The sequence below is a fragment of the Vipera berus genome (assembly GCF_964194415.1).
Source record: "Vipera berus genome assembly, chromosome: 3".
Classification (NCBI taxonomy): Eukaryota; Metazoa; Chordata; class Lepidosauria; order Squamata; family Viperidae; genus Vipera; species Vipera berus.
The window spans coordinates 153,473,145-153,492,097 of record NC_138204.1 but is presented as its reverse complement, the minus strand read 5'-3'; the positions used below and the strand labels follow the sequence as shown (position 1 = coordinate 153,492,097).

Genomic DNA, 18,953 nt, shown 5'->3' with positions numbered 1-18,953 from the left:
GTTTATTTGCTGAACAAGCCAGTCAAACAAAACATGCATGACTTTTTTCTTTCTTTTTACAAATTTCTAGTTTGTTTCCCCCTTTTTAAAAGTTGCGCTAATTCTGCAATCTATAAAGCAACAACATACTCAAGTTCAACTATGATTTATTATCCTCAAGCAGATTACAGTTTAGTTAGTAAACACTGTCACCCACGTCTCATTTATACTGCCAGGAACAAGTAAAATATGTAATGGCTTGGTGCAAACTATAAATCCATTTAGAGTAAGCAAAACACAATATTTTCTTTGGACCAGTTACATGTCCACAATTATCGAAACTTTATGATCTTATATGCATCTGAATGGGTGACAGACTACTTTTAGAATGTCTGGAATATTAAGTAAAGTATAATTCTGTTTAATTTCAAATCCAGAACAAAAATGTAAATTAATTTATTGTATCTACCTAACTGGCTACCTCATCCATTATCCATCTGAAAGCAGTTGTGAAACAGGAGAGGTTACAAAAGTGACAAAAGGATAGTCTTACTCCTTTTCAAAGTAACAAAGAAGCCTCAGTGACAAGCAATCCCATCTGGGCAGTAAATGTAATAAATACCTTCATGATTACCAATCTCCAGCTAATTTCTATAAAGTATCTCTACTGGAGCATAGAGTTTCCAAAGTTTTCAATTACAGTCAAAAGGAAACACGTTTGGTTACTGGAAATGTAATGCCTCATCACCAAATTACCTTGCTGTTCATTTTCTTTATTGAGTTTGATGGCGCATTATACTTAATAAAAATTATGTATTATAGAAACTACAAAGCATGAGTATTAATGAACAGTAGCAATAGTAGTGGTATTTTTTTTATTAACCATCAACTTGAATAAATCCTGTTTTCAGAGTTTAGATATATGGGTAGTCAGTCATCAACTTAACTATTCGTTGTAAGTGAAAAACTGAAAAATGTAACTTATGACCATTTTTCACACTTATGACCGTTGCAGCATCACCACAATCATATGATCAAAATCCAGATCTTTGGCAACTGGTTCATATTTATGAGGCTTGCAGCGTCCCAGGGTTACATGATCACCTTTTGTGACCTTCTGACAAGCAAAGTCAATTCTTGTAATTCTTGTAAGGATTATATGTTGTATCTCCTATTCCATTTAAAAAAAACTTATATAACAGGCTATGACAATACAATTACCAAAACCTAAAGCTGGAATAATTTTAAAAATATTGATTTGATTAAGGATAACCCAAAACCTAACAGTAAGGTGCTCAGCACCAATTATTTATTCTTTTTTATTTTGAATATAAATGGGATTAAAATAAAATAAAATAAATATCATTGGAATGACATGCTGTACTGCACAATAAAATCTTTGTGCCAAATGCATCAATGCCAACACATACAGAAGTTTTGTAAGTGTGCAGGTGTATGATTCAGGGGGATTAAACTTAAATTGTTGAGTTTACCTCACAAGAACATTATTTTCAATTCTCACCCTGTGACTCCTAGATTATCTTGTTTTGATTTAAGAGAATTATTGTTTATCTTGAAGGAATCCCATTTCCTGTTGTGAAGGTAAATTATATGAGGCTACTTAATCTTTAGTGTTAGGTTTAAGATTATATAAAATTAAACTTAATACACAAGTTCAGCACTATATAATTATGCTAGAAATTATTTCATATTCAGGACATCTCACCATAGAGCAAAGTTTTTTCAAGAACATTGTATGGACAACCATTCCCCAAGTATTCTGCAACCAAAAACACAGTTATGAAAACCTGCTTATGCAATCTGGTGCATCAGTATTCATTGGGAAGAGTCAGTTTAATTGCTTGATCATAAGCATATTACAACTTTAACTTGAAAATATTCTACTTGGGGCAATTTTCACTTAAAGATAATACTGAAAAGTATGAGCAAGTGACAAGAATTTTCCAATTCCAAGAGTTTTTTTTAAAAATTCCTGCAGAAATTTGGAAATTCTCTTCCATTCCTAGCTAGCTTGATAGCAGCCTATCTTTCTGTTATTTTCATATTTGCATTTTTAAAACTATGGATGAAAAGCACCAGCACATTTAGAGACATTCTAAAACTATCTGATCTGAAAATGTTTATCTTAATGCTAGCTATCAAAATGTTAGTATTTCCAAGGTATGCAGACTTGTTTTATTATACATGAAGAACACTCAGTCCAAACTTTTATCAGTCTGTCTTTACCTTGGGCTCTTCTTGAATCAACATAACTACCATTCTGTAGCCTGAACTTTTATATTTCCAAATTACCAACTGTGCCACACAGCAGCATTTAAAAAAATGGAGCCCACAATATATTTGATACACTTTTAGGCTTTCAGAAGGCCATCAAGACCTGGAATTTTTACCCATGTTCACGGTTAAAATGAGGGTGTCAGGAGTTGTTGTGGGGTATCCCAAGATGACTAAGGCCCCAGGTTTTGTTCTGATTTTATGTTTCATGATTTTTATAATTCTGAGTTTTATTATTGTTTTTAAATAGGCAGCCATGCAAATCTTTTAAATAAATATTTTTTATGTGCAGCACTATCACTACTTACAGCATCATTTCCCAGTTTATAATCCTTATACATAAATTTACATGATTTTTGCCCTTATTTCTCACTACAATCCTCTTCTGCCTTCTTTCTTCTTCCTGGTGTCTCTTTTGAGCTTTCATAGACCTACCTTTATAACTCTAGAATCAGCTCCCTCCTTCCCTTTATCTAAGTGAAAGTCTGATGGCCCTTAAAAGAAGTTAAAAATCTTTTTATATGATGAATGAATGAATGAATGTAGAGACTGATTATTCCACCCTGCTATCAATATTCTTGTGTATTCCCAGGATTATAGTTTTAATTATGAACGATACGTGCTTGGTCATATCACAGGTTGCTTTAAATATGTATGTTTGATTTGATTTTACTTATTTATTAAAATTAATCTAGTTTAGGCTGTTAAATTATGAAATTTTATGGGGTGGAATTTTGTAAATGATTTATTACAGTGGTTGTTTTGTATATCTTGATAATCATGCATAACAGATAAATAAAAAAGTTTTGTACTTGAAGAGAAACAAGTGAGGAAAGACCGCAATGAATTGGAGAATACATCAGGAAGCAGGGGCAGAAACAGCAGAACACTATCCTAAAGCTAAGTCTGGAAAAATTAGGAGGGCAACAGCATCTTCGGCCCTTTTTTTAATTTTGCTGTAGTTGCAGCTGGGTAAGCCAGCCTTATTATATATTTCTGAATCCTCAATAAGGGAGATCCTCTGCACTTCTAATGGAGCAGCAGAGACTTAGTGTCGGGCCTCGGGAGCCCGACACTCAAGGGGGGGCCCTCCACCTCCCCGGCACCCCCTGCCTGCCATCCAACGAACTCACCTGGCTCCTCTGCGGTCCGAGAGGCTCCGGAGGCCGCGCCGGAGGCCGCGCCGGTTTTGACCGGCTCCATGGCGGCCCGAAAAGCTCCGGGGGCCGCGCCGCCGCTTCAGCTGCCTCCGGACGCACCGCGGCTGCCGTCTTCGCCCGGCGACGCGTCTGCGCAGGGCTCCCCGGCCCGAAAGGCTCCGGGGGCCGCGCCGCCGCTTCAGCTGCCTCCGGACGCGCCACGGCTGCCGTCTCCGCCCAGCGGCGCGTCTGCGCAGGGCTCCCCGGCCCACGGCGTGACCGGTAGAGGCCCGGCCCCACCCTGCGTCTCGGCGGCCTGGGGGGCTTCGGGAGCCTCAGCCGCGCTACGGAATGCTGAGGAGACCCCGCCGCTGCGGCTGTCTCCTCCGGCCGACGCCATGCCTGCACGGGGCTCCCCAGCCGGTGGCAAGCCCAACGGACGCTCCGGGCCAGCTGAGAGCGGGACCGCCGCTTCGGGAGCTCGCAGCATGACACCGGCCTTTCCCCGGCTTCGGCTGCCGGAGCTACGTTCAGCGGAGCAGGCCAAGGCATTGGACAGTCGTGCGCAGGACTGTGTTGTTCGGGAGCTGGCAGGCCCGTTAGGGGACGGGTCCCTCCCCGCCGCGGTGCCCGGGTGGCTGGGGGCCCCGAGCGTGGATGACGACAGGGGGGTTCGGAGTTGGGCACGGCAGGGAGGGGGTGAGGGGGTGGAGCATGGTGGCGGCAAAGCACGGGAGGGGGCTTACCTGACTGGGCGTCGGGCAAAGGGGCTTGTAGGGGAGGGATGGGGAAGTTATAGGGAATGGGAGGGCGTGGGCGTGTTTGGGTGGAGTATGGGTGGGTGTTTCGGGTGTGTATATAGTAGCGTTGGCTGCAGGTAGCGGCCAACGCTGGCTTTGTTTCTTGTTGCGGCTGTTGCCTTGGAAAATAAAGTGTTTCTAGACCGCAGCGGAAGTCTCTCGTTCCTGTGTTCGGCACTCTGCCCTGCTTGTTGCAGGACGAGTTTTGACACTTAGAAGTCTTCTCCAGGAGGTGGAGGATTCAATCAATCCCTCAAACAGAGGTGAGCCAGGTAATTTTTGAGAAACAGTAGGAGGTTTTGAGAGCAGAATGCATGCTGTATATCTAGTGACTGGAATTGCCTAGGTATTAATCATCTTGATAAGCGTTTCCACCACTGAGTTTGAACTTTTAAGATCATCTTCATTCTGATTTATTCACTACTAATCTTCTTTCTTTCAGCGTGCTTAATGTTGTCAGTCTGAAAGATGCTCAAGTATTTGTAGTGATCTTTATTTAGACTCCAGATGTTATTTCCATAGGGCAGTTTGATTCTTTCAGATTTCAATATTTTTCCCTGTCGATGAAATGGGTAGCACATTTGCAGTATCTGGGCCGTATATTTGGACAGAGTAGCAAATCCATTTCAGCTGGTGCTTTTTTTTCATAAAGTTGCCATATAAAGGAGGTGGGAATAGCCTGGCAGATGCTTTTGGTGTTTGATAGACATGACCTGACTTCTTCAGTATTGTTGACAGAGGAATCAATGCAATGACAAACTGTAATGGTGATAGTGCATCTCCTTGTAAGATATTGACCTCTCCGAGGCTATCACCTGTGACCAACAACTATGCTTTTTATTATCCAATTGATCTTTGCACAAAGCTTCTGACATTTTCAGGAAACCGTATCATGTGGCAAGGAGTCAAATGCCTTCTTGTAATCAATTATTATGGTTGGTTGCATAGCCCAGGGCTTTTCAACCAGTGGTATGGGTACCACCTGTGGTACACTGGCACCTGGCAGATGGCACGCGATCATCCTAGAAAAGTGGTAGCGGGGGAGGGAAATGAGCTGAACCGGTGGCAGCATCGCACAAGCCTGAGCGAGAGATGGCTGGAGCTGCAGGGCTCAGTGAAAGCGCCAAGATCAGCGCTTCTTCGGGGCTGTAAGGGCTCAATGGAAGCACCAGGATCAGCGCCAGGCTCCAGCTGCACCTCAGTGCTGATCCTGGCGCTTCTGCTGAGCCCAGAAGAAGCACTGATCAGCTGGAATGTTGCAGCATCTCCAGGGTCTTGTGATTTACATTCAGATGCTTGGCAACTGATTCATATTTATGATGGTCACAGTGTCCCAGGGTCATGTGAAGTGACCACCTGCTGAAACCACCCAGCAGAGGGGGGAGGGGATAAAAACCAAACACCCCCCTACCCCACCCCCGCTGCCAATCCTCAACGGAAATGCTCACAATGAAAACCTCGGACAGGAGGAGGAGCGCCGCCGGGCAGGCAGACTGGTGTCTTCCTTGGCTGTGGCTTGCAGGGCACTTTTTTCAGTGCCATTGTAACTTCGAACAGTCAGTAAGTGAACTGTTGTAAGTCGATGACTACCTGTACTTCATCATTTTTTTCTTCTTTTTTTGTGGTACAATTGGTGAAAAGGTTGAAAAGCCCTGGCATACGCAGCCAGATGTTTGGCATTTTTATCCACCAAAGGACCTGGGATAGGAAGATGTTGTTGTCTGATGATGTCAAAGATATTGTTGCAGATGTAAGCTGTTCCAAGTAAAGCTGTATTATTATGGTTGGTGGCACAGTCAGACAGTTGTTTAAATTGGATTTGCCTTTTTTCCCACCTATCAAGTTTGGTCTTACACACAGCAGTGTGAAGTCACAGTTCTTTAATTGGTGCTGGCCCTCATACACATCAAGCTCTTCTCAGGAACCTAGGATGTCATAATGCAGGGGTATCAAACTGGTGGCCTGCAGGCCGGATGCATCATACGCAGGCCACGCCCAACCCAGCTCCGCAAAGGGAAAAAAATGTCACGATACATCACGTAATGTGATCGAGTTTGACACCCATGTCATAACCTATAGGCAAAGCATATGTGCTGATCCAAGCATTATGACTTTTTGTAATCGACTGATGGAAATTTTCTCAATATGCAAAAAAATTAGATTTTTTAAATGGCATCCAAGATTTGTTGGATAATATTGTTGTTTCAAATTCAAGATCACAATGTAAGTATAATAAATTGGCAATTTTAGTAGTATGTTTTCAAGAAACTGAATTTATTCCTATATAATGATTGTGCTGAATACATTCAGACACTATTAATATTAAAATAAATATTTAATTTTAATCCATGTTGTTTAAATGCTTTTCTCTTATTACTGGACATCTGGGCCTTATAAAATTCCAATTTAAAAAAAAGTACAGAGCAAAATCTATGTATTGCTAAGGCTATTGTTCATTTCTGTCAGATATCTGACAAAGCCTAAACCACTTTTCGCTTTTTATTTTCTTTTTAAAAAGTCCCAGTAGAGTAGCCCTTCAAAAATGTAAGAAAGTACTTTTCTTTCTCTATTAAATGAGCACCTTCTAAAACAAAGCAAAGACTGTCAGAACTTGTTATTCAGGAATGACAACATTTATTTTCTTTTACCTGCCATACTATTTTAGCTGAGTTTTCTTAGTTTTCTTTGATCCTTCTAAATAAAAACTAAGGAAAACAGAAATACCGAATAAGCTAAGCAGAAGAGTAGACAGAGTCTTATTATTTAAATGTATTAGAAAATTAAAATGCCCTAAGTGAATTAATAACGCATATGTCGTGATCAGAGTTGCTTCACAGCAAGATGGACAGCGAATACATTTAATAAATAAATCATTTTTTATGTGGGAAATTATTGTCCAGGATCGTTTTGGAAACATAGCTAGTGGAAGGAAACACCATTGTCTATCTGTATCGTGCTGTATCATGCTAATTTAAAGTTACAGGTAATATTTTAAAATAATTATCAATGAAGCTTTCACCAAATACTGAGTAGCCATTATCAATAATTGTAAAAATCATACATAGATAAGGTTTTAAAAAGCCATCTTTTTGATATGTAAAGAAAAGTCCAGAATCTTTGGGGGGGGGGGAAATTCTAAAAGTTTTCTCACCGCTATTAACAGCCCCAAAATCTCCTCTTATTTGAAAAAAATGTATTTCCCTTTCTCACATTAGCAACTACTTATGTATCTTAGAAGGAAATTAATGTAAAAATAAACATTTCTAAAAGCCACAAACTCAGCAAGCTAAATATCTGAAGAAGCTCCTGTAGTGCCACCATCTGTGTATGCTACGTAGGGGGCTTGAACAGCTGCCACTATCACCATCTTTTCCAAAACAGGGAAGAAAATGGTGGCAACTGCCTTTCTTTTCTTTTGATCCAGTGGGCAGCAGAAACTTTAATGGACAATCCCAGGACTCTGCTTCAGGCAGCACGAGCAATAAAAAGTGAGGAAAAGTTAAATACAGATAGTCTTTGACTTACAACGGTTCATTTAATGACCGTTTGAAGTTACAACAGCACTGAAAATAGTGGCTTATGACCGTTTTTCAAACAACCATTGCAACACCCCCATAATACCGTGATCAGAATTCAGTTCTTTGGCAACTGATTCATATTTATGGCGTTTCAAGCGTCCCAGGGTCACGTGATCGTCTTTTGTGACCTTCTGACAAGCAAAGTCAACGGGGAAGCCAGATTCACTTAACAACCATCTGGCTAATTTAACAACTGCAGTGATTCACTTAACAACGATGGCAAGAAAGGTTGCAAAATGTGACAAAATTCACTTAACCACTGTCTTGCTTAGCAACAGAAATTTTGGGCTCAATTGTGGTCGTAGGTCGAGGACTACCTCTACAAATAGATGTCCCTGCATGTGTCACGTTGAATAATTTTGCTAGCACTAACTTGCACAGCTGAAACTTGGAACTGAAATGCAACAGAAACCCATATTATATAAACTGCAACAAAGTCTTTATAGTTTAAATTCTGCAGTTTTAAGTACTTAAATTCCAGTTTGTTGGCCTTTTGATGCATGACGAGTAGAAATGGAAAGATCTTAAATCGTAAGGTAAAAATATATGGCTTTTAAAAAAAGAATTTATAGAACCACATCGTTAAGTTTTCAAATGTCTTTGAAGCCTGACTGGATGTTAGTATAGTACATACAATAAATCACTAAAGCAAACTTTAGCATCAATGGGCATAGCAACAGAGGCTCCTAAAGTAAGCTTGCTGGCTACCATAGTAATTTGAGGTTCTATTGTAAATCTCCATCCATATTAATTTATCTAGCTACAAGAGGTGTCTTGTCTTAGGTTTCTACTTCTTCAATTTCATTCAACTCCAAACCTATATTCATATAGCTTTCTACGTAAATAACCCCACCCACTGAACTGTGAAAATTTGGTAGGTTTTAATGAATTTTTGCAAACCCAGTCACTTTATGTCATACAAAACAAACAAATAAAACTCCTAATTTTGGACAAATCTGTTATTTGGCGTATGTAATATATGCAACAGATTTGCTTGATCTCATCCTCCAATATAATATTGCATGTAAACAAATGGCTGAAGTACACAGAAATACATATATCAGTTTAGTTTAGTTTATTAATATTTCTATACCGCCCTTCTCCCGAAGGACTCAGGGCGGTGTACAGGGCAAGAATAAAACATAAAGTTACAAAAATCAAAAAGTTATTAAATACATGCCCATAAAAAACAATAAATACATTAATAAAACCCCCAATAAAATGATAATAAAACCCCCAGCAATCCCACCCTCAGGCCAGGCCGGCTTGTTCGAACAGGTATGTTTTCAGATCGCGGCGAAAGGAGCGAAGATCCGGCGCCGTCCGGAGCTCAACCGGTAACCCTGTTCCATAGCTCCGGAGCGCCCACAGAGAAAGATCTCCCCCTGGGGGCCACCAGTCTACATTCTCTGACCGGTGGCACCCTGAGGAGTCCCTCTCTGTGGGAACGCACAGGGCGAAGGGAAGTTGACGCCGGCAGCAGGTGTTCCCTAAGGTACTCCGGCCCCCTGCCATGTAGGGCTTTAAATACCATAACTAGTACCTTGAATCTCACCCGGAAGACAACTGGCAGCCAATGCAGCTCACGGAGCAGAGGTGTGACATGGGAGTATCGGGAAACTCCCAACACAACTCTCGCGGCTGCATTCTGTGCCAGTTGGAGCTTCCGGGTGGTCCTCAAGGGCAGCCCCATGTAGAGAGCGTTGCAGTAGTCTAGTCGTGAGGTCACGAGCGCGTGAGTGACCGTGCATAGATCATCCCGGCTTAGATAGGGCCGCAACTGGCGCACCAGGCGAACCTGGGCGAAAGCCCCCCTAGTCACAGCTCCTATATGGTCTTCCAGGGTGAGCCGTGAATCTAGGAGGACTCCCAAGTTGCGAGCCCTATCTACGGGGGGGTAATAATTTGCCCCCCATAACGAGAGGTGGAATGTCCGAATAAACCCGGGATGAAGGTATGCAAAGCCACTCGGTCTTGTCGGGGTTGAGTTGAAGTCTGTTCCTCCCCATCCAGACCTGAACCGCCTCCAGGCAACGGGACATCACGGTGAGGGCATCACTGGGGTGGTTTGGGGTCGAAAAGAAAAGCTGGGTATCATCAGCATACTGATGATACCCAACTCCAAAACCACGAATGATCTCACCCAGCGGTTTCATATAGATGTTGAACAGGAGAGGCGAGAGGACCGACCCCTGAGGAACTCCACAAATGAGAGACCTCGCGGTCGACCTCTGCCCTCCTGCCAACACCGACTGCGAGCGTCCCCGGAGATAGGAGAACCACTGCAAAACCGTGCCTCCCACTCCCAACCCCCGGAGACGCTGCAGCAAGATACCATGGTCGATGGTATCGAAAGCCGCTGAGAGGTCTAATAGGACCAGAACAGAGGAATGCCCCCTGTCCCGAGCCCTCCAGAGATCATTCACCAGCGCGACCAATGCCGTCTCCGTGCTGTACCCGGGCCTGAAACCCGATTGGCACGGGTCTAGATAATCCGCTTCATCCAGGACCAGAGGGAGCTGATGTGCCACCACACTCTCAACAACCTTCGCAAGAAAGCGAAGGTTGGAGACAGGACGAAAGTTGTTCAATATAGCTGTTCAATATATCAAATCTCTTTGATAGTATATGTGAACTTACCGCATTTTACATTATATTGGCATTTAGTACGGCACTACCAGAGGTTTGTATATTTGGCATTATGCTTCAGATCAGTGCACGGATCACTGATTAAAAACAGAAAGAAGTTGTTGCAGCATTTTGTGAAAACCATCCTTTTCTCTTTCTAAAACTACTTATTAAATCCTTAGCTCATTCTCAAACAAACATAATACCGCGTCAAATTATAAGGTAACACAGATTCTCCTATCTATTGTGAGATTATAACAACATAATTTTCTACTGAACAAAACAGGTTTCACAGGCATGTAATGCATAAAGCCAGGACAAAACATAAACGGTATCATCAGTTTTCTTTCTGACATCCCCTCCTCTCATTTGGCGGCCAAAAGCTGCTCTTACTAAGGCTTTGAGCCAATCTTTTGCAGAAAATGTGAAATTCGGCTGAATTGTACGGTTCTACCTTTCTGGAAGCTTTAAATAACCTGAGACCTTCCTCCCATAATCTTTCTCTTTGTATCCTTTAACTTCTGGGCTTTACAACAGATTGACCTCATTGTTAGCAGCTGGATGAATGCCTAATGGAACCAAAGTAGTTATCAGTAGTTGTGCCAAGTTTATGTAGTTGCCAGTCATGGTAGCAGACCATTTGTATTTACTACACGTAGACAATAGCAATGAAAAATACATTGGGTCTGAATATCAGAATAGAGTGAAAAGCTAACAGACTATGCAAAGAGACTCAACAAAACAAGATATAAAGTTTCAAGAACATTTAGACTGGCTTTCTACTAGTCATTTCCTGAATACCCAGAACAGACCAAAAAAAAAATGCTACTAAGACTCTGATACTGCAAAGTTGCGAGGGGGGGTGTGTAGGATAGAGATAACAAAAGATTAACCATCACATTCAAAATATGGAAAAGGGACAGTAAAAGTTGGGATATAAAGCTACAAGACAAAGATAAAGTAAAGGAGACAAACATTTTCCGACACATATTTAAAATTCCATCTCCTGTTTAGCATTTCCTTATGATAATGACAGACCTCAAGAGTGTCCAAACAAAGCACAGGAATTATACAACTAGGTCACAGGTCTGCAACCCGCGGCTCCGGAGCCGCATGCGGCTCTTTCAGCCATCTCCTGCGGCTCCCAGTCCTCTGCCATGTGCAGTCCAAAAAAAAAAGTGGGACTAAAAAAGTTCAACCAATCAATTCAAATATGCAGGGTAGGTGCATATCTCGCCTTGGCTCTACTCTTCAGTCAAACCCTGTTCTGCGCATGTGCGCATGTACGCACATGCGCACATGTTTTTTGCGGCTCCCAGTTTTTCCTTTTGTGAGGGAACCGGTTCCGAGTGGCTCTTTCACTGTTTGAGGTTGCTGACCCCTGAACTAGGTCATGAAGTCTCCCAGTTTGGGGTGATTTTTCCCCCCCCATCTTTGGTGGACATGTAACAAAACTAGAACATTTTGAGATGAAATATGTGTTTTGATATAGAAAATTTTAAAAGTGAATGTACCATTGACACCAGAAACTTTTTTGAGGGACTTAATGAACAAACAAATGGAGACATCTTATGGAACTTTACTTTTATATATGCTAACAGCAGAAAGACTTTACAGGTAATCCTCATCTTAGAACCACAGTTGAGGCCAGTTGTTAAGTGAGAAATCTGTTAAGTGAATTTTACCCATTTTACGACCTCTCTTACCACACTGTTAAGTGAATCACCGCAGTTGATAAGTTAGTAACACGATTGTTAATGGAATCTGGGTTCCCAATTGACTTTGCTTGTCAAGTTTCCAAAAGGTGATCACATGACCTTGGGACACAGCAATGTCATAAGTATGGATCAGTTACCAAGCATCTGAATTTTGATCACATGATCATGGGGATGCTACAAAGAGTGTGAAAAACGGTCTTTGTTCAGTGCCGATGTAACTTTGAATGATCACTAAATGAACTGTTGTAAGATGAGGACTACCTGTATATGCTCTAAGGTGAAAAGACTTACAAATAATAAAGTTGATATGATTGATGGAGATAATGAAATTGAAAGCCTTGATGAAAAAGAAGACTGACAAATTTTATTTCTACTTGGAAATTTTTTTTGGACTTTTTGCAAGAAAGTAAAAGAAATGGAAAGTTAATTTTGGGATTTGATGATAGAATTATATTGTTTTTTGGAAATAATGTAAACTAATGTTAAATTTAGAATAAGGTGTGATTTAATTTTTTTACTTACATCTGTACCAAAAAGTCAGAAATCATTTTTTTCTATTTTTCTCCTTCCTCCCTCCCTCCCTCTCTCTCCCCTTAATTTTTACTTTTTTCTTTGATTTTTTCCAAATCCTTTTCTTCTTTTTTTTGTAACTTTGTATTTAAAAAACAAACATATAAAAACATATACTCATGCACTCAGGAATGGGGAATTTTTTTTGCTTTGAACCCAAAAAAACAATCCATAGTGTTCCAAAGGTTCTGAGAAACCATTTTCAGTTAACCACACATTAAGGTAAAACAAAACCCAGAGGAGAAAGTAGAGTTAGGGTGATGTAGACTGTCCCCCCCACCATTCCCCTCTGTTTTTTTCAAGTGCAGCATAACCCACTGGCCCATGTGCCTTAAAGTCTTCATAATGCCCTATATTCTTTAGCTATCACCAGTCTCTCACTATGATATATCCAATGGTCACCTGTTCCACAAACTTCCCAGTGACCATTAATTTCCCAGAGTGGTCTAGTTCACTGGGCTGTCTAGATCACTAGATCTTGATCACCCCTTCCCTTCCTTCCATCTCTCAGAGATTGAGGTTCTTAGCTTCTTCCATGCTCCCACCATCACAACTCCACTCCTATCCATTTTATTCCATGCATGGGTCCAAAGATCCCAGACAGGCACAGATCACCCAAAACAAGCAATTCCATGTACAGTACATGCACACAATATTTTGCATATCTCTACAAAGCACTTTCTGTAACATAGCACAATATTTATTAATAATAAATTAATAATAATAAACCTTTATTATCAAAGTACAACATGTGTACATTGAGATTAGCTGAGCCTCCCCCTGTGCTCTCTCCCCCCAACACACAGTGACAACAAACCCTCCATCCCACCACACTATGTGAACCAACTACACCACACACCGACCTCCCAAGTCAATTCTGCATAAGATTATGTCCCATTTAAAAGCCTAACAGCCCACGGATAAAAGCTATTTTTCAGCCTGTTGGTACGGCTGGCTATATTCCTATATCTCCTACCGAATGGTAGGAGAGTAAAGAGATACCGTCCAAGGTGTGAGTCATCCCTGAGAATCTTCCTCACTCTTCCAAGGCAACGAGTCCTGGCGATGTCTTCCAGTGGTGTCAGGGAACAGCCCACAATGTCTTGTGCTGTGCTCACTACCCTCTGTAATACTTTCCTATCCGCGGCTGTCAGACCAGCATACCAAACCACAATACCATACGAGAGGACGCTCTCTATGGTAGACCGGTAAAAGAGGGTCATTAGCTGTTGTTCTACCCTGTTCTTCCGCAAGATCCTAAGAAAGTGAAGCCTCTGTTGGGCCTTTCTAGCCACCTGGGTTGTGTTAACTTTCCAGGTCAGATCTTCACAGAGGTAGACTCCCAGAAATTTAAAGAAGGAAACTCTCTCTACACAGTCCTCCCCGATGTAAAGTGGGGCAGGTTCCTCCTTTTTTCTCCGGAAGTCTAACACCATCTCTTTCGTCTTGCCGATGTTTAGGTGCAAGTTGTTGTTACTACACCATATGGATAGTTTTTGTACCTCCGCCCTATATGCTGTCTCATCCCCACCTGTAATAAGACCCACCACAGTTGTATCATCTGCGAACTTGATTATCGCAGTGGATGGGTCAGATGATACACAATCATAAGTGTATAAAGAGTACAGGTAGGGGCTAAGCACACAGCCCTGTGGCGTGCCGATGCAAAGCTTCAGGGGGGTGGACAAAGCAGACCCGACCCTCACTGTTTGTACCCGATCCCTAAGAAAGTCTTGAATCCAATCGCAGATAGCGGGGGAGAATTTCAAGTCAGTCAGCTTCTCGATGAGAATGCTCGGCAAAATGGTGTTGAAAGCCGAGCTGTAGTCACAGGATATTGTGAGAGCTTTCAAGAGTGGATAGCAATGTATGTCCAAAGATTCTTTGACCCAGTTCAATATTTTTTCTTTATTTGTAACAGTGTAAGATAGAAAAGGATTGTTTTCTCTAAGAATCAGAGTCCTTCACTAGATACCGTGTTTCCTTGAAAATAAGACCCAACCAGAAAATAAGCCCTAGCATGATTTTTTTCAGGATGCTCGTACTATAAGCTCCACCAAAAATAAGCCCCAGTTAAGATCGTCAGTCAGACTCATGAATTTAGTACCGTATTTCCCTGAAAATAAGCCCTAACCAGAAAATAAGCCCTAATGCATCTTTTGGAGCAAAAATGAATATAAGACCCGGTCTTATTTTGGGGAAATATGGTAGCATCAGCTCTATTTTAACTGATAGAAAACAGTACCAGCTAAAGCAAATAAATCCATTCTCTTTCCTATTTTTCATTTTAGAAGACAGTAGAATGCACCAAACTGATTTCTGATCTATGTAAATTGTAAGTAAGCTGTTGTTTATGGGGAAATTAATTAAGAGCTTTAATTAAACTTAGGGAGCTACCGCTCTCAGCTACCAGAATGTTAATTTTCAAACCTTCTCCCTGTCTGGAATCTGCATCAAATAGCCATCATCCAATGCCAGACTATCTTCATCTCTACTCAGTGATCTCTATGCTGTCTCCTCTTTGGTGATCTTGAATCCTCCCTGAATCCAGATCTATTCTGTAGTTTGAATTTGCTTAATGCCATGTTTCCTTACTAGCCATTTTCTCCTCCCCTCCTCCTCCTCCTCCTTTGATTCCAACAATAACTCTCTCTGTTCTTGCAAGCTCCTTAACAAGACACTCTGTGCATGCATAAAAAAACTTTAATTTTCTCCCAGCTCTTTCCCAGCATCAGTTTATCAACTGAAAGTACAGCTTCTATGTCTGGAGGATCATATCTCAGGATGGTAAACAGTATTTATCTACTCCTTCTTTCACTCTTATATTTTATCTCTTGATCTGCAGACCGAAGAACATATCTTTGAATATTACCAACAAACACCTCACTTTACCAACAAACACCAGGCCTCACTTTTAAAATAAGAATCTATAAGGGTCAGAGCCTAAATTAAAGGTAAAACATCTCTGGATTTCATGTGTATTTTGGATCATATTGTATAAAAGAAAAAAAAGGAAAAATATCACTGTTTTGCCACTGAATTTCAATAGTGTAATCCTGAAACTCTGAATGCCATAAAAATAAAACTGTAGCTCTCTCCTACATGAATAATCAAAACTAGTGTATTGGAAAAGCCCAATAGTTTCTTTACAATGTCTAAGTGTATTTCAAACTTAAATCAGGCATAAACCTCAGTTATTCAAAACTGATGCTAGGATATAATCTATGAAAAATGTCGTAGCACAATTTTCCAGCTATTCCTGAGAACGTAATATAAAAAGCAAGACACTCTAAAAAGTAAAAATCTTCTCCTTCTACATTAAAAAAAATACTACTAGGCCAACCCATAACGCAGCAATGTTTCCAAGATTTAGATGTGCAACTTTTTTAAAAAAATTACAAACCTAACCTCACTATCCTTAATTTCAAAGTCCCAAAATATCAAAGGTATACAAGAGGGATAAAAATGGATACAATATTTTACTAACTTCATTAACTGCAAAATGACAACCATAAAAAAATTATAGGAAATTGTGCTGCATTAAATACTGTAGGCAGGATGTCATGAATAAAGTATACTTAATTTGAAAAAAATGTATTATACCTCTTAGAACAGAGGTCCCCAACCTTTTGGGCACCAGGGACCAGTGCATGGTTTTGTGTCCTGCCTGCATCCCACAGATGGGACTTTGCTTGTTTGTGTGGACCAGTTACTGGCATGCTGCGGCCCAGTACCGGTCCACGGACAGGGGGCTGGGGACCCCTGTCATCTATCATATATAAATTGTTTAAATAAATAAATCATGTCAGCATAAAAGAACATTCATAACAAAGAATGTAGTGCTCTATATCAAATATCAGCAGGCACCTGTCTTTAAACATACACTGCATCTAAGTCTAGGACACAGCACCTGGCTTTTACTCACACAACCCTGCTCCCATCATCTAAGCATACAGGCTTCATGTATCAAAGGCTGGATGATAAAGAAAGGACAGAGACATACAAACCTTTGCATTCATATTATTTTTTTACCCTTCAAATTAAACTGGCCTCTAAACACTTCACAGATTACTATAGCCACATTCAGGTTGAAGCATATAGATATATTGCTATAATGTTTGTGGCCTGCAGTTTAAAATGCTTATCATTCAGCCATTCTTGAATTTTTCACAATAAAGCACTGCAAGTTAACAAGTAATTTCAAATTATTCTGACTGGAAGGTTAAGAAAACAGATGGAGGATAAAGTAATGAGCATTTATTAGTTTAAATAATATTATTTTTCCTTTTTTTGGTCTTTTTACGGTATTGCTAAAACTGCAGAAATTATTTGAAACATTAAGTGGGGCTTAGAGCCCAGAAGAGGTGACTATGATGTAAACCAAATAAGTCATATGAAGTAGAGCTGGGATTTTTCAAGATTTTTTGGTCCTGGGCTGGAGATATTTTAAAGGTTTGGGTGCTTATACTACCGGTTTCATACACCTGTTTTTAAATGATGGGGAGAGCATGGCAGTGGTTTTTGCCAGGTTCTAAATGCCATAAAAAGGGGAAGATTGTGTTAAAGCTGCTTGGCCTGCATTATATTACAATCTCAAATCAAGTTTAACTGTTTTATGGAGATGTTCACCCTATCATATCAATAGCACTACAATAGCCAACTCCCTATGACCAGTTTGTTCATTAGTAATACTGGTCTTAATTATATGGATTATTATTTTAAAATAAATTACGAATTGGGAGAACTATCTTCTAGATTTGTATTTTAAATAGAACATATTATTGTCACCTTCATCTCAAATTGAACTCTTATGAAATTATACTCATTTGTATCAAGCCATAAGAAAGCTAACGTTTCTAAGTATGTCAGCAATCTTAAATAATTGGATTACACTAGATTACACTGTTAAGTGATTATGCCTTGTGGTAATTAAGTATTTTACTTTATATGAAGGCATGAGAGTCAACTGAGTTGAGCAGCCACAGAAATAGAATAAACAAACATCAGTGACAGAGAAAGTTGCATTGTAATCCAAGCAAATATTTCATAGATCCTTAAGAAAAGTAATAATTGATGACTCAATGAACTTGTTTGTAGTTACTATTGCTACTCAACAATTACCTTAAATGTCCAAAACAAAAATCAAAACAGTTACAGATTTGCAGATGAGGCAACTGTTCAATTTTTCTCAAGCAAGTAAAATGGGTTCATTTCTCATGTTAAGTCATGCTTCATTCGACCATGATTTGTTGATTAACCCACAATATAACACTTAGCCACAGTAAAACAAGACATGAAATCATCTTCATTTGCAAACCGTTTTTTATGGCTTTGTTTCTATTAAATGTAGCAATAGTGATAAATTCAGTCAACCATGATTACTCCAACAAGAACAATTACTCATAATACTGTAATACTACAGGCAGTCCTTGACTTATAACCACAACTGGGGCCAGAATTTCTGTTGCTAAACCTGGTGGTTGTTAAATGAGTCGGGCCTGATTTTACGACCATTTTGCTATGGTTAAGAGAATCACTGTGGTTAAATGAGTCATGCAGTTGTTTAGTTCATTTGGCTTCTCCCACTGACTTTGCTTGTCAGAAGCTGGCTGCGAAGGTCACAAATGGCAATTACACAGCTACAAAGTGCTGCAACCATCGTAAAGACATGCCAGGTTTCCAAATGCCTAAATTTTGATCCCGAGACCATGGAGATGCTGTGATGGTTGTAAGAGCAAGAACCAGTTGTTAAGTCATTATTTTTACTGTCACTGTAACTTTGAACGGTTGCTAAACAAATGGTTGTAAGTCAAGGACTACAAGCATAACATCTGCTTTGCTGTCTCTTCCCCCTCCCCGCTGCCAAAGCAGAATAGAAGGTTTTTGAAAATTACAGTGCTGAGCTCTAGAAACAGGTATTATTAAGGCCAGAGACTGATAGTTTCTGCTTGCTTTAAATTCCAGCACTGTTTTAGATCTTATCTCCCTTTCTTCCCCCACATTCACAGACACATGTAGAACAACAAATTATGGCTCACTCAAAAGGTCTTATTATACAAAAATTATGGATGTAAAATACAAAACAACCGCTCTCATATTTTATAAAAATAACATCTCAGATACACTGTGATATTATTGGTGTCTACAAGCACTGTAATTATATTTTTATCCTAAGAAACCTATAATAACTGCCTCTTTTGGATAACGTTTGTATGATAATGTTTCTTCACTTGATTAGACAAATCA

General features: G+C 40.3%; 1 protein-coding gene across 3 annotated transcripts in view; it reads right to left on the bottom strand.

The window, feature by feature from the left end:
* The window catches only part of CARMIL1 (capping protein regulator and myosin 1 linker 1), a 136,567-nt gene that overhangs the window by 108,877 nt on the left and 8,737 nt on the right, over nucleotides 1–18,953 (bottom strand). The window lies entirely within an intron of this gene.